Source organism: Pan paniscus, chromosome 6 (genome assembly GCF_029289425.2).
Source record: "Pan paniscus chromosome 6, NHGRI_mPanPan1-v2.0_pri, whole genome shotgun sequence".
In the NCBI taxonomy this organism is placed as follows: Eukaryota; Metazoa; Chordata; class Mammalia; order Primates; family Hominidae; genus Pan; species Pan paniscus.
In genome coordinates, this window is record NC_073255.2 from 169869024 (window position 1) to 169883462 (window position 14439).

General features: G+C 38.7%; 1 protein-coding gene across 2 annotated transcripts in view; it reads right to left on the reverse strand.

Moving 5' to 3' along the window:
* CHCHD3 (coiled-coil-helix-coiled-coil-helix domain containing 3) overlaps positions 1-14439 on the reverse strand; it is a 298477-nt gene that overhangs the window by 252955 nt on the left and 31083 nt on the right. The window lies entirely within an intron of this gene.

The following is a 14439-nucleotide window of genomic DNA, read 5'->3' on the forward strand; positions in this document are numbered from 1 at the left end:
TGACTGATGCTGTATAACATTTCATTGAGCCAGTACTATAGTTTGCAAGAGACTGTTTAAAGCCATATATTCTTCAGAATGTCAACATGCTAGGATTTGTTGGTTTTTTTAACCTACAGAAAAGATTATGTAACAAGAAGAATTTGTGGTGCATTTTCATAAAGATTTAGGATCTGGCTTGATGTCCAGGTTCAATAAGTATTTTAGCTTCTGATCATCAAGATTCACATATTTATTGTAAATGAATTTGGTCTGAGAGTAACAAGAATTTATCTGAATCTCTTTCATTATCTTTGAATGCTGCTAAAGTAATAGAATATGATGAATGATGACGAGACCAAAGGTTAAAGTAAAATTGATGTTGATCAAGCATTTGCTAAAAATTCATCTTCATGACAAGCTTAAAAGATGATTAAATCTTCCTCCTAAGAAACATGAAGTGTAGTGTGGCAAAGAGAAAGATTTAGACAATGAGGGAGAACAATATACATTTTATATATAAAACAATGAAAAACTAGAAGCAAATTAAATGTCCAAAAACAGTGAAATGGTCAAATAATACAATGCTAACATTAAAAAACATGCTTTAAACCCCATGAAAAATATCTCACAAGTGAAAAGATACAAGGCTGAACACACTATTTGGTCTTCGTTTTGTTTTCTATATGTACAGTACTGAAAAAAGCCTAAGGACACCATCACAAAGAAATACATACATATGGCCCGGCGCAGTGGCTCACACCTGTAATCCCAGCACTTTGGCAGGCTGAGGCAGGCGGATCACCTGAGGTCAGGAGTTCGAGACCAGCCTGGCCAACATGGTGAAACCACACCTCTACTAAAAGTACAAAAATTAGCCAGGCGTGGTGGTGCACACCTGTAGTCTCAGCTACTAGGGAGGCTGAAGCAGGAGAATTGCTCAAACCCGGGAAGCAGAGGTCGCAGTGAGCCGAGAACATGCCACTGCACTCCAGCCTGGCGACAGAGCGAGAGACTGTCTCAGAAAAAATAAATACATACATACATAAATACATATGCCAAAATGATACTAATGATTACCTTTATATTTGGGAGAAATGGATCATTTTCCTTTCTCTCTTTATACTTAGTTGTAGTGTTTACCAAGAACACATTTTTACTTTCATAATCATTTAAAAGTTATTTTTAAACAATGCATAATGAGGCATAATTTCAGTTTTTAAAAAACACCTTTATCAATTCAATCATGAACATTACATAGTATATCAGTTTAGCTAACAGAAGTTCAAACCATTCTTATACCAAAGAGAGTTGGCTGGGATTAAAGTATCTAAAAGTAGGTAGCACAGGCTCTAAGAAAACAAAATTGGTTCATGTTCTTTTCCTTTGACCCCACAGGTATCCTGCCCATATACCATTATAAGACTATGTGTTCTTAAAAGGTAAATTACAATCAAACATCTGTATTATATTATATGATATATTATATTATAGAAAAATACAATCATATACCTTTATAACATTTGGGTAAGCAGAATTTACAGCACACAGTTTCTTATGTACACTATCTAGAAGCACACCATACAAGGGTTATTTGCTGAAGAGTTCCTCTGTAATTGAAAACAATGAGATTCAAAGTGTCTCCAAAAGGATATTCATGGCCATACTGAATACAGGTAGAAAAAAGAGGAAATCTTAGAGAGCCAAGACATTCTCTTTTCACTCTAGCTTCTCAAGTAGCATTTAATTTTGTCTTCCATTTAGATTTTTCAATTGATAACACCAATCATCCTAGTATGATGAATGATATATGTTACCAAGGACAGCTGATGAAAAATTCTTGGCCACTGCCTTAAGCCATCAGCTGAGGTTAAGCTAAGTCAGATATAAGGAATGAAAGGTAACCCGGGATAGCATTTTCTACATCATGCAACAAATACCCCGCAACATTAATAGCAAAGTTCTATAGAGATCCATTTCCTACATGTGGCAGTCACTGCCACAAAATGTCACTACATATTGGGGTGTTCTAGAAAATCACTCTATAAATTGTCCACTTTGGCTATGAAATAGAGACCTATTCATTTTATTCCATACAATTGAAAATATAACTTCAACTGTAAATGTAAACTATATTATATCCAACATTACATTCTTTGCTGCCACTAGCAAAATAAAACATTTAATAGTCCTTGCTTGCTGTTTGGATTTACACATGGTGGGAAATGCACATAAAGTTTAGCTTTGCCTCCTTAAAATGGAATCTGACAACTGCTCACTGAGGTTTTGTGGACTTTAGTGTCTCTAGTGAAAGCTGTTATTCAACAAACCAATTTCTTTTTTTTTTAAGTTGCTTAGTCCATGCACACGCCACAATCAACTGGCTAAGACAAAAATATTTTAAATACCTATTTGTGGGTATTCTATCTCAATAACAAATATCAAAACCATTATTTTTCCACAAAGCTTTCAAGACACGGTAGCAATGACAAATGACAGGACACGATAAGAGATATTACAGCTTTATCTTGAGTTTAATCATCTTATTTATTTGGATTTAAAGAAAAATCAAACTAAATTACTCATTCCTTATAGTAGCAAGAGGAATCCTCAGATGCTGTCTCTGCCATTTCGGATATAATTTTAAAATACCAAGTCTTTTCAATTTTTAATCCATGCTGATAAATCAAGAGTAACTAAAATCCAAACAGGAATTCAGACAGGTGAGAAAATGAAGTCTTTGTAACCAAAATACTCCAGCATAACTCAGCTCTATATGGAAAAGAACTTGCATGTCAGAGTTGCCAACATTTTCCGCACTTGAAGTCTTGACTATGCCTTTTTCCACTGTCATCTGGGAAGCCAAGGAAAATTATAAATCTCAAATAACACAGCAGAGGCTGCCCCGAGCAGCAGCCTACAAAGCAGCCCCATATCTATTCTTTCTGCCCTCCAATAACTGAAACTCAATTTGTGGTTGAGCACATGGCTGGTCAGAAGGAAGACTACATCTTCCAGCTTCTCTTGCAGTTAGGAATAGCCTAGTGACTAAGTTCAGGCCAAGAAAATGTGAATGAACAGGGTGTACGCAGCTTCAGAGTCATCCCCCATGACATAGGCTCAAGGACAGTTGTGAGCCTAAGACAGAAAAGACTGGGTCCCAACATTAGGGAATCATCAAATTGTCCAAAATGTTACATGAGAGAAAAATAAAATTTTAACTTTTTGAGCCATGTAACTTAGGGTCTCCATTAGAACAGTGGAACCTATATTCGACCCCACATATCTTACTAAAACGTATGTCCAACTCTACCCTTTGTCAGACCTAGAAGAATCAAAGGATAGCCTCAAAAACATGCAGACTTAGAAAGAAAAGCTAAAATCAGCTATGTTGGGTATACTTGCAAGAGCTGGAAGAGACCTCAGAGCAGAAGCCTATAGCTGCCCCAGGAAAGTCTCTTTTTTCATTATCCCTACTGAAGGAGTGAAGGACATGCCATCCCAAAATATGCCGGAATGCCTATTGACTATTTCAAGTTGAAAACACTGGAGGAATTGTAGTTTCAGAAGGGGCTAGCTGACCTTTCTCTTCCCGCATGCACTAAGCCATCAAGATTCCTCTGGGAGGGGTACCCTTCCAGTACTGGGGTGAGAAAACAGCCCTTACCACCAGACATTGAGAACTGGGGCTGCAACAGACCTGAATAAATATACTTAATGAAGTAACCCTTATCTTCCACTAGTTTTATACACCCCTCTATATATCTCAGTAACTCCCCTAGAAAATTTACCGCCCCTCACCAAAGTTTACTTGTCCTGTCATTTCTTCTCAAATTCATTGTTCTTTGTCAAAAAAGTATACAAGCATCTTGCTGTGGTTACTTCCTCGGATTCACTCTCTTGTGAAGATCCCCATGAACACCTAGATGATGTATATGCTTTTCACTTGTTAATATGCCTGGTGTCAATTTAGTTTGCAGATCCAGCCAAAGAGCCCATTTACACAAAAGCAAAAAGGGGGGTCAGAGATGATCTCTCACTCCTCTATACTACCCAGCTATGCATAATAAGAGGAAATTAAAGAGTCATTAAAATGCTTTGTCCATCCCAGGGTAAGTAAGCCATAAATCAAGCCATTCAGTCGCAGTTGAAGAGCCCTTTTATTATTTCTAAAATGAGGGCCATGAATTAGATCACCTCGAGTGTCCCTGCTGGTAAATGTATTTCTGAAACTGTGGTTCTCTGCCCATGGCATCACAGCAGAGCAGCTAAGAAGGTCGCCTGTAGAATCAGAATGCCTCGATCTAAAACCCTGCCATGCCATGTGTTTATGTATATTGTTGGCCAAGTTTATTAGCTTCCCCGTAACTCAGTTTCCTTGCTTGTATAGTGGGAATTATACAAGTATCCAGGTAATAGGATTGTTGTGAGAATTATATCACCTTCTGATAAATACCATTACCTCATTAGATTACATTTTAGTTCCCATAAACCTACTTTACCCAAATCCCTATATAAATAACACTCAAATTTCAAATAACAAGGAATTTATAGATCGCACATCAATGACTAAATTACCTTTCCTACTCTAGTAGTTCTTCAAGGCTCCATCCAGTCATCTACTTCCTGTTTAATGATAATCTAACAATCATAGTACCTACATACTAATAATTCACTCACTCTCAACCACCTTTCTGGCAAGCTAAACTTTAATGAAAAAATGTCTCAGCTATCCCAATGTTTGCTGAAAACCTAAGTGAAGCGATGCTCTTGATTTATTTTTCCATCCTTTCTTCCCATGTAGCATTCTGCATAATAGCAGCAAGGGTCCAGTACAAATCCTCCTAAATCTTCCTTTTTCACAGGTTTTCTTTTATTCAAAATTCACTAAGCAGAATGAAATGAAAGGACTGATTGAGTCATAACTTCATTATTCCCCCATCTCCATCTACTCCAGTCATATACGCAAAACTTGAATGTGATTTAGAACACCCTGTCCTGGCTGTCCCCATCTAAGAACGCACTTTCACTATTCTATGTTCTGCTGCTAAACTCTGGGAATTTCTAAGACCCAAAGCAAACAACTGCTCTAATTCAATACTGCCTTTGATACGCTAATAGTCCTATGAGGACTTCGACTATCAACTAAAAAATAAACATAGTTCAGGTCTAAAGCAGTCTGCCTGGGCATAAGTTAGGTAAAATACGAATATGTAAGAGGTGCTGGCAATGTTTTTGGCATTAGTGTAAAGTTCTGTAAGAAAATAATTATTTTTAAGCATGCAATGACAGAACTGCCACATTCTTAAGAAATGTAAATTATATCCAAGGGCCCTTTTTTTCCAGCATAGCATGTCCAATTTTATAAAAGATGTAAATGGAGAACTATAATCCACTTATACATATTCACTTAAAAGCAAGCTTGGTTGAAACACATCTATTTTTTTATGAGCAAATTTATACTTTTACAATCTTAAAAAGGCTTCTCTTCATCACACTGCAGTAGTATTTCTGCATGTCCCTAAGATTCTCTCCAACTATCTTACGTTTCCCTTTGAATACTCACAAAGACACACCTCCAAGGCTTAACACCAAGAGAACACATTCTGAGACAGTCTTATATTGCTTGCTGCCTCCAGACAACCATGGCAACCTTTTACTCAAACCATCCTTATCCCAGAAAGATGTAGGGAGCTTGGCATCCCTGCTAGGTTATACTCATCATTACAATCAACTCTGCGATGACACAGGGGACCAGGCAAGGCCAATATACTGCAGAAATCATTCAAAACTGGCTCTAGTCTGTGCCAATGTGTACACATTTTCATACAATCACTCTCTGATGCAGAAACCGAGATGTTCCATGTCCCTACCCCAAGGCTCTTCTCTCTGCTACACATTCCAACAGACAACTGCATTTCTCATAATAACACAATCTTAAGAAACCTTTGGTAATATTTTTAAACATCTGTAACTTGTATGTTACATAAGTGATTTTACTTAAAACATTTTGTTTTAAATAATGAATATTATTAATAAAGATCATGACAGTTTTTTTTTGTTTGTTTGCTTCGGGTGTTCAATTTTTTTGATGCAGGGTCTCACTTTGCCACCCAGGCTGGAGCCTAGCAGCACAAACACGGCACACTGTAGCATCAATGGCCAGGGCTCAAGTGATTCTCCCACCTCAGCCCCACCGAGCAGCTGGACCACAGGTGTGCACCACCACACCCAGCTAATTTTTGTATTTTTTGTAGAGACAGAGGTTTCATTATGTTGTCCAGGCTGGTCTCAAACTTCTGAGCTCAAGCAACCCGCCTGCCTCAGCTTCCCAAAGTGCTGGGATTACAGCCGTGAACCATCACACCCAACCCTTAATAACAAAGTTTATTGTAATAATCTTTTTATACCATTTATAATATATCAAGATAAAATTTAACTTGTTGCAGCCTTTAATTATGAAAAAAATTTAAATATGACACTATATTGTATTTCATTTGTGGACCAACTATATTTTTTAACATAGACAAAACTGACTTAACTGTTACAGTTTCAAAAATAGACAAAATCGACTGGACACGGTGGCTCACACCTGTAATCCTGGCACTTTGGGAGGCCAAGGCGGGCAGATTACCTGACATCAGGAGTCTGAGACCAGCCTGGCCATCATGGCGAAACTCCGTGTCTACTAAAAATATAAAAATTAGCTGGGCATGGTGGCGCATGCCTGTAGTCCCACCCAGCTACTCGGGAGGCTGAGGCAGGAGAATCGCTTGAACCCGGGAGGCAGAGGTAGCAGTGAGCCAAGATAGCGCCACTGCACTCCAGCCTGGGTGACCGGTTGAGACTCCATCTCAAAAAAAAAAAAAATAGACAAAATTCCCTTTCATGCTCTACTGTTCAGAATTCTCACATTTTGCACTTAGGGAAGTTAACTTATTTGATTTTAGAACTTTTGTGTTTTATTTATGACAGGATAAAAGATTTCAGGGTACTATTTGCAAATGCAAATAAAATCGGGGGAGGATAGTTTTTATTCCTAATAAATGAAGAGCAACCTTTCTAAGATTAAGTAGCAAAATATGAGACACACCCCAATGTGCTATATGAGCATTTTAGCAAATGAATACATTTTAGTAGTCTAGTGAAACACATCCTGATGCTAATTTTCAGAGGCATCATCACATTTATGATGCTCATTAACCTGCTTTTCAGCATCAGTGTCCCGTATGTTTCCAGATTTCTACCAATAATCTATTATGGGCATAAATTAAACACTGCATGACTATGAATAAAAAGTTTAAACTATGTAAATGTCTAATCACCATGGCAGGTAGCAGCATGTGTGATAAACCAACTGTGGATAAAGCAACTGAAGGGCTGAAACCCATTTGCCTGATCTCTACTAACAATCACAAAACTCACTAGACATTTAAAGAAAATACTTTAATAATTGTTTTATTGGTTGATTTGTTAATAGAAATTAAAATGTTCTCCATTAGCGCTTTTAAAAGCATGTGCTCTCCAAAACATTGCCATTTAAGTCCCCAGTTGGGAATGGTACAAAATACCAACCTAGGCAGACCTGTATTCTTTCAAACATTACCTATAATTGAATAAATGCTTACATTTTTAGGTTTTGTAAGTTTCCTGATAGGATGCAGCAAAATAAAAGTTAATGGGTGGGGAGAATAATTACCCCAAAATAATAACAATAATAATACAAGAAGTACTAAAGGAAAATAAAATACCATTCAATTTATAAGCCAAATTTAAAATAATCTGTCCTCAGATAATCAGAAGTTAATAGTATTCTCCAGCCCTATTATAATCAAAAGACTGTTAGAAAAATTCAGGCCAAAAGCTTTTGCAAGCTATTTTTGTGAAATACAAAAAGACTGTAAAGTGTTGGTAATGATTAGAAAACCCAAGGTTGGAAAGAGTCAAGGGAGAGAATGTATATGGCAGAAGAGCAGTCCACTGGATGGGTCTGCAGGGCAGACTTGGGAGAGGGAATCCAGGAAGCTGCATGGAAGCTAACACAAATCTGCAGCTCTCCTCCCCAGGCGGGAGATGAGGCTGACAGCAGGGTTGAGGCACTGCCTCCCAAGTCCTGCAGCTCTGATCCAGGATGCTGGCCTGGGGAAAGCAACGCACATACTCACTGCATGATGTGGGGTTAGGGGAGCATGGCAACCCTGCTGAGCGGTAAATGTGCTCAGTCGTTTTTTTCCCCTTTACCTAAAGCTTTTCCTGTCAACACCATCCGAGTTACTTACTGGAGCAACTCAGACAGAGGGGCTTAACAGTTTAGAAGAAACAGCTTACGATTCCCCACCTAAGAGAGGAAATAAAATGCATTTAAGTGAATGCCTCCCATTTAATTAACAAAAGAAAGAGTAGAACTAGATTTTAGGTAAGGATGGAAGCAACTACAATACACTTAAGCTGTCAGGCCTGACAACTGACGAAGAGGTTCAGACTCACCCGGTGAAAAGCAATAAAACAAACCTTTTCAGGCTTACACGACACGCAGGAGAGCCATGCCATTTCAGTGCACTCTAACGTTCTATTTCAGGTCCTGTCTCTGCTCTACCTACCAGTCATCACTAATGGAGAACTGAAATTCTCTCTGACAGTCACCCTCATTAAAACAAATTGCCCAGAAGAAGCTGAAATATAGAAGGCAAAGGCTTTTTAATGAAGAAAATAACAAACTTCAATATGATCATTTTATCTTTAGGGGAGAGGTAGGCAGAGAACTGACTAGAACATTAAGAAACACAAATAATTTAAACTTATAGGTTCTAACCATTTTAAATTAAGTAAATTTTAATTTTTACCCTCCAGGATCTCGCAACATATGTATATGCTGATATAGTTTGGATCTGTGTCCCCGCCCAAATCTCATGTCAAATTGTAATCGCCAGTGTTGGAGGTGAGGCCTGATGGGAGGTGACTGGATCATGGGAGCTGATTTCCCTCTTGGTGCTATTCTTATAGTGAGTTCTCATGAGATCTAGTCATTTAAAAATGTGTGGCACCTCTCGCTGCCCCTCCTCCTCCTCCAGCCATGTGATGTACCCCCTTCCCTTTCATCTCCTGCCATGATTGTAAGTTTCCCGAAGCCTCCCCAGAAGCCAGCAGATACTGCCATGCAGAGTCATGAGCCTACACAGACTGCAGACTCATGAGCCAATTAAACCTCTTTATCAGTCTCAGGTATTTCTTTATAGCAGTGCAAGAACTAATACTTATGCCTGAATCTTACTTTTTTTAGTGAGGTCTTACATTGTTTGCATATATTTTTGCTTTTGTAATTGTTTATTCTGTTTTTTAAGAGCAGATCCAGCAGGTGGCATAAATGTTTATAAACATGAGAGACCGGTATAATCTGATGAAGTAGTTCTTAACCTGGGAATTCAAGAGATCTGTAAACTTGGATAGGAAAAAAAATGCATCTTTATTCTCACTAACTTCTAAATAAAGTATGCATTTCCTTCAAATATGAATGATACCCTAAAACCTAGTAGTATTAGCCACAGTACCTGTGATTTGTCACCAATAGAAATCACACATTTTCGTAACACATTACAATAGTTTCAGACATTCCAAATATTCATGCTCATCACTACTTTGAAATAATAGTAGTTAATACACCCAACACCAGGTCATTTTATTTAATGTGCTAGTAAGTCAGTGTATATTACAAACTTGGGTTTTTTTAATTATATATAATTGGTTTCTTTTGTAATGCTATGTATTTTTTTTTTTTGGGAGACGGAGTCTCCCTCTGTCGCCCAGGCTGGAGTGCAGTGGCGCGATCTCGGCTCATTGCAAGCTCCAGCCTCCCAGGTTCATGCCATTCTCCCGCCTCAGCCTCCCGAGTAGCTGGGACTACAGGCACCCGCCACCACGCCCAGCTAATTTTTTGTGTTTTTTAGTAGAGACGGGGTTTCACCGTGTTAGCCAGGATGGTCTCAATCTCCTGACCTCGTGATCTGCCCGTCTCGGCCTCCCAAAGTTCTGGGATTACAGGCGTGAGCCACCGCGCCCGGCCATATTTTTTGTATTTAAAAGTAAAATGGATCCACAGGCTTCACCAGAATGCCAAAGTGCAACTTGGCACAAAGCAGGTTAAGAACCTTTAATCCAGTAGAATGTACAGGTTTGGAGTGAAGACCCAAACTTACATCAGACATTGTTACCTGTGGTCTAGAGTAAATCACTTAATCTCTCATAGCCTCGGTTTCCTCATTCACAAATGCTTCCACGAGCTGCTGGGATATGCTAATGTACAAAAGGGGACGAATCAAATGTTAGACAACACCAGATCATGGAAACGATGCTAGAGTTAATAGCACATACACAGTCAATGGGACTTCTTTTTTTCTAAAGAATTTAACCCAAAAAATGTTTCAGAGGCAAGACAAAGGTAAAAGAGAACATTTCACAGTTTTATAATCCCAACTCTACAAAAAAGAGTACTGCCCTCAGAAAATTTTCATAAGACAATCAAAAAAGCCAAAATGACAACCCAGATATGAACCAATCAACTCATTATTTCACATAATCATCTACATTTCTGTCACTCAGGAAAAGCTACCCTGCCTGAATCAACAAGAAGAGAATATTAACAGTTGTATTTAAGATGCAAATGTGGTATATCCTTGAGCAAAAACCAGTCTCATGACTTTGTCCTTACCACAGAGGATAACACATTTATAAACTGTGTTGGAATGTTTTTGTTCAAATATGTTTTACGTGTTTCAACAATCACAGATCAAATTACAGGTGAAAAAAATCCAGTTTATTTGTCATTCTGAATTAAAAATAGTAAATGAATTGGCTACATTATGAAACTAATCTCTCAGCTAATGCAGACAAAAAAAATCTTTAATCCTCAGAGATTGGAGGTAAAAAGGAAGAAAGGAGAGATACAGATAATCCCAAAAGTCAGACAGTGGCTTCAGTTTTGGACCCAGTAAAAAATACCTACTCAGGGCCGGGCGCGGTGGCTCATGCCTGTAATCCCAGCACTTTGGGAGGCGGAGGTGGGCAGATCACCAGAGGTCGGGAGTTCGAGACCAGCCTGACCACCATGGAGAAACTTCCGTCTCTACTAAAAATACAAAATTAGCCAAGTGTGGTGGCACATGCCTGTAATCCCAAGCTACTCGGGAGGCTGAGGCAGGAGAATCGCTTGAAAGCGGGAGGTGGAGGGTGCGTGAGCTGAGATCACGCCATTGCACTCCAGGCTGGGCAACAAGAGCGAAACTCTGTCTCAAAAACAACGACAACAACAAAACTCCCTTAGGTCTGATCCTAGGTTAAATAAAAAAAAAAAAAAATACCTACTCAGGCAGAATCACTTACTTCGTGGAGACAGCCATGAGCTGTGGGGATAAAGTCAGCGGGGGAGGGAAAACGTAGTTTATATCTGCTTATATCTGCTAGTACTCTGACACTGGGCTGGGAAAATAATATGCACATATAACTTTAAGTGACTACAAAACAACCATAATTTTAATCCATCATTGAGAACAATATAAAACAATAAAATATAACTATACAAAACTGAGTGCAGTAAGTGGCAAATTAAGAAGTAATCAGAGTTCCATAGGGATAATCAGGATAGGCTTCCTGGAAGAGGCAGGATTTTTACTAATTCCAAAGATGAATCCGGCCTAATAGAGAAGTGAGGAGAAGGGTGACAAATAAGGGAGGGGTAAAGAGGCAGAAGGGAAGCAGGGATCATAGCAGCTAGTTTAGAAATAAAAGGGACCACCTTTCTAAATTAAGTCATCAAAATAGCTAGTCATAGACAATTGGAAAATCACTACCAAAGGGTAAGTGTAGGAAACTCCCCCCTAAAACAATTGAAAACCTCTCAGATACAATAATAATAGAGTGTTTGGAGAACAGCAGTAACATAGAAATATACGTGCAAATACTCCCCCCAAGCGGGCCGCAAAAGATATATAAATCCACAAAGTGAGAGAGCAAGCACTTCGGGGTGTGTGAAAGCAAGAGGAAGCAGAGTTGAAGACATTCTGCAAGTTTCCGCCAAGAGAATGGAATTTTTCTTAAAATATGCACACATCTGCCCTAAAGTCACATAAAATAAATGTGTTGATTTAAAAGTACCAGGCATCTGATATCTTAGCAATAGCTTTTCAATTCCATAACCTCTTATTTTAAAATCATTTCAAACCACAGAAAAGTTGTAAGAATGCCATAAAAAATCCGCATGTACCCTTCACCCAAACTTCCCAATTAACATTTCACCAGATATATTTGATCATTCTCTCTATACAAACATAACACGCACATACACACACAAATATTTTCTTCTGAAACACATGACGATAAATTGCAGACATGATGCCTTTACCCCTAAATATTCCAACGTAATTTCCAAAACACAAGGACAATCTGTTATATAACTACAGCACCATGATCAAATTAGGACATTAACAGCCATAAATACTATAATCTACAGATCGTATTCTTTTGAATCAATTATCCACAATAGAGCTTCTAAAGGGAAAGAAATCTGATTCAGATTCAATTCAAGATGATGCACATATTTTTAGATATGTGATTTTTTAATTTATTGTAGGCAGACTTAATTAAACTTAATAAATCCAAGGTAAACAGTACCCAACAATTTTTTCCTACTTTGAAGACTATAATGTGCTTGTTAGTGATGTTTATTACCACTTCTCATTTAACTGCCAATACTTAACTCAACCAATAATGCTTGAGGGCAACCAGCCTTACTCATCTTTGTATTCCTCATAATTTATACACACTATGAATGTTTGAGAAGCAAAGTATGTTTGAAGTTTGAAAGATGTTTCAAAAAAACAGAAACAGCAGGGCTATTCTTTTCAGGTTAAACTCTCCATTAAGATTCTCCATGAAAGAGAAAAGGTAACTGTACATTAATACAATTAGAGAATAATAGTGTCTGAACATGAAACAATTTCTTTACTTGTGGTGTTTAACCATTTAGAATAAAGAAAATACTCCATAATCCACACTTCCACTGTGAACCTCTGAACAATGACTCCTTGGTCAAAGTCCTTTTTACAGCTAGTGCACTGCTGCTACATGCCATTGCTTCTAAGGTACACATTTATTCGTCTCTGATACCGACGGTATCTTCCTGTCACTGTGGGCCAGGTGGTGGTCATAACATAGTTCATGACATTATCTATGTGAGATCAAGAAGGCAGTAGCATCAAAACATGCAGAATGAAGGGCCAGGCGTGGTGGCTCATGCCTGTAATCCCAGCACTTTGGGAGGCTGAGGCGGGAGGATCACTTAAGGCCGGGAGTTCGAGATCAGCCTGGCCAACATGGTGAAACCCTGTCTCTACTAAAAATACAAAAAATTAGTGTGGTGCTGCATGCCTGTAATCCCAGCTACTCAGGAGACTGAGGCACAAGAATTGCTTGAACCCGAAAGGTGGAGGTTGCAGTGAGCCAAGATCTTGCCACTATACCTAGGCTGAGCAACAGAGGAGGCTGTGTCTTAAAAAAAAATGCAGAATGAGAGTCAGCAGCTTGGAAGAAAATTCCAGGATAGACAGTAGAGCACTCTTTTTAACAACTGCTACATTACTAGCACTCTTAATGGCACACAGGGTGGCAGTATAGGAAAAAACACTCACATGGACAACATGGAGGCAGAAAATGATTCAGAAGACTTGGACTCTGAATGTAAGCTTCAAGAATATTGCTACCAATTCATTTCACTTAAATTTTCCTTTTTATTTATGAACATAGATAGAACAACTCCAATAAACATAAAATGAATATTCTAATGGATAGGAAAGCACTTTATCACAGCTTAACTGTCAAGGTTATTTCTTAGTGGAACATAAAATCTTAAAAATAGGCCAGGCGCAGTGGCTCATGACTTTAGTAATCCCAGTACTTTGGGAGGACGAGGGAGGTAGACCACTTGAGGTCAGGAGTTTGACACCAGCCTGACCGACATGGCAAAGCCCTGTCTCTGCTAAAAATACAAAAAATTAGCCAGGCGTGGTGGAACGTGCCTGTAATCCCAGCTACTCAGGAGGCTGAGGCACCAGAATCACTTGAACCCAGGAGGCAGAGGCTGCAGTGAGCTGAGATTGAACCACTGCTCTCCAGGCTGGGTGACAGAGCAAGACTCCATCTCAAATATAAAATAAAATCTTATAATTACTGGCATCTTAAATGCAATAAAACACAATATTTCAAGCACAGAGGATACTGCTCAATGTTCTTGAAGAGTTCCTTCAGAAAAAGACCACAGCCAAGCCAGAAAGCATAACAACAATTACACCTGCTAGCTTTAAACTTCTCCAAACACAGACAAGGTTCTTGTAAGCCAGTGGGGGCACTGCAACATTCAAGCAGCCACTTCTTGAGGCTGCATTTCAAAAGGCAGGATCTCTATCTCCATTA